Below are 2,500 nucleotides of genomic sequence, written 5' to 3'. Positions count from 1 at the left end.
GTTCGCGGTTCACCGAGAATGTTCGAACGACAGCGAACGAAATCTGCAAAAGGAAAATGGAGAAAAATGAAAGAACGGAACACAATGACGCACTCGACAGCAAATCGATATCGATGGCTCCAACTGGAATGGAGTAGTGCACAACACTGAACTCTATTTGTCGTACACATTGCGAGTACGGTGGTCTATTTGTTGAAGTTCCAGCCAACAATGGTGCTGTTGTCGCACCACGAGATGGCCACTATCAAGAACGGAAAACTAGGATGCAGGATCCTCCCTGGCACACTTTCCGAGCGCACACCCCCCGCAAGCAAACTCACACATCCAAGGAGCACACCAATCGTCACGAAGTGTGCGTTTAGTATCCCAGAGTAAGTGGTTCACATCGAGGCTCAGCTCACCAGCAACCAGCGAGAGGATGCCACTTCCGATCGTTATTTTCCACTAATAAGCTACTGCAATATGAATCGATGCAATCGTTGACGCCATTCTCGTCTCTCGTCGCGAGAGATCCATCCAAAAATTTCCCTCACCAACAACCACTGTGTTCACAGAATATTTGAAAGAAAAACAAAAAGAAAGTAGTAGTTTGAAAATTTAACACAAGTCCTCAGAAAAAAACGCCACTGTATCCGCAGTGGCCAACAAAGGACACATATTTCCATCGGCAAGGACTTTCTTTTCACCGTCCGTCTTTCCACAGTAGTATTGGTATGTGGAGAGCACTAGCTACCGGATATGGGTTCCGGAAAAATCACTGCCTGAACGGCACGAACTGAGGCCACCACCAAGTACATACCACCAACGTACGGAAAATGCGGAATTCGAAACACACGAAACACCACTCCCTGGCAGCCCCACAACCGCCGCACCTGCTCCACACCTGCGTGCCGACCTGCGAAGAGGGAGGAGGAGGACGAGGTGGGTGGCGGGTGTGGGTGTGTGTGTGTGGGTGTGTGCTTGCGAATCGAACTGTGTGTTGACCGTCTGCAGTGCAAGTTCTCGGTCTCGGGAACCTCGCAACCGTACGACTCTCCAACGCTGACTGAATGGCGGACTAGCGGCTGGCTACGAAAGGCATCCTTAAAGGCAGCGCCATTTGAAGAGAGAGAGAGAGCAGGCCAAGGAACTAAGAGCGGCAGTGAGCGAACCTGTGATAACAACGATAGCCAACTAACACAAGCCTAGCAACGCGAACGCTCCAGAATTGCGACAATGGGGTGTCCTAACACTCACAAGGAGCAACGGCATTATATGGTGAGCGAACGATTTCCACCCGCCTATTCCCGCCTGTTTTCCGATCGATGGACAGGTCGCTCGAGCGCCGACGCGAACATGAGAAGGGTTCCGGGAGCGACGCTCGAAAATTTGGTTTTCCATATCCTGGGCAGGGAGATTTATTACTAAATTTTCATAGATAGATGGCCCTTCTTCCAACCAAACATTTTTTTATCGTGAAAACATGCACAAGAAAACCCAAAATCAAGCTTTGAATGCATTGCGTGGATAAGAAAATCGCAGCACCTGTGATGAGAAATGAAGAGCAGTCAATAACATGCGAAAAGAGAGAAAGAAGAGAGAGCGATAAGTAGCCCAGTTTTCCCAGTTAAAATTTTCCTCTCGATAATTCCCGAAATTGGCAGCAGGAGATAGGGAAAGGACTCTTCCATTTTCCACCACACCGATACAAGCAAACGAGCGTACGCGTTCGGTCCAGGATGCGCGTGCGCGTGCTCGCACACATGTGGAGTAGCGTGCACGGTCACAGCAACCCCTTGCAGGGAGCTTAGCGACGCGGTTGCTGCGGGCTACACGCATAACAGGGCACCCCACAGCCCCGTGTTACCGTGTTGGGACGAATGTCCTGGAAACAACAAAAACATATCTGCTTGGCGTGGTGTTGGTGTACTCGATTTCTGTCGGTCGATGGTTGCCAAGGGAAGGCAAGGGGGAGGAGGAGGTGGATTGGAGGCGAGATAACCGATAAGATAAGGTCGACGAATTATGTCGCGATATTCAGTCTTTTAGTTCTAATTCTGTACGTCTGTCTTCAAGTAATCTAGGACACTTTAGCGGAAAAATATCCTTCCTATTTCAAGACAAACAAAGACCCGTTCGAATTTGAAGGGAATGAGCACCTTGATGATGATATGGAATGCGATGTAGGACATATCCTTAGTGGTTCGGAATGCACGCAACGAATGATTCTATGGTTGGACTTTGTCCGGCACTAGGTTCGGTATTACTTCACGCACACTAATTGAGGGTATAGGATTTGAAGATTAATGTTTCTACTATTGTTTATTTGATAACACACTCAAACACACAGACACCGTCGTTGCGTAGCTGTTTTAGGTGCCGGTGACTCCAGTGGCAGCCATTACATACCACGTTGCGCGGTACTAGCAACGCTGATGCGATTACCACCCTTGCCCTGTTTGCGCGGCTGATTTAATTTCGAACAATTCGTCTAGAGTTTGGTTCACGTTGTTTTTTGCTT

General features: G+C 48.7%; 2 protein-coding genes across 6 annotated transcripts in view; both read right to left on the bottom strand.

Moving 5' to 3' along the window:
- LOC126570348 (uncharacterized protein DDB_G0283357) overlaps window positions 1–1,029 on the bottom strand; it is a 55,043-nt gene extending 54,014 nt beyond the window's left edge. The window contains exons 1-2 of one of the 3 annotated variants that reach the window (XM_050228043.1): window positions 800–1,029; window positions 1–43 (exon numbers count right to left, since the gene is read on the bottom strand). The exon at window positions 1–43 is cut by the window's left edge and continues 2,163 nt beyond it. The gene's annotated coding sequence lies outside the window, so the exon portion shown is untranslated. The remainder of the gene's footprint in view (window positions 44–799) is intronic. The other 2 variants (XM_050228044.1, XM_050228045.1) reach the window with 2 other exon arrangements.
- Window positions 1,030–2,300: 1,271 nt separating this feature from the next.
- The window catches only part of LOC126580750 (dedicator of cytokinesis protein 9), an 87,143-nt gene continuing 86,943 nt past the window's right edge, over window positions 2,301–2,500 (bottom strand). For all 3 annotated transcript variants that reach the window (XM_050243987.1, XM_050243988.1, XM_050243989.1), the window contains exon 12: window positions 2,301–2,500. This exon is cut by the window's right edge and continues 2,858 nt beyond it. The gene's annotated coding sequence lies outside the window, so the exon portion shown is untranslated.

This window comes from Anopheles aquasalis, chromosome 2 (genome assembly GCF_943734665.1).
Source record: "Anopheles aquasalis chromosome 2, idAnoAquaMG_Q_19, whole genome shotgun sequence".
NCBI lineage: Eukaryota > Metazoa > Arthropoda > Insecta > Diptera > Culicidae > Anopheles > Anopheles aquasalis.
Note: the sequence above shows the minus strand (reverse complement) of the source record. Positions and strands in the feature narration are given on the sequence as shown.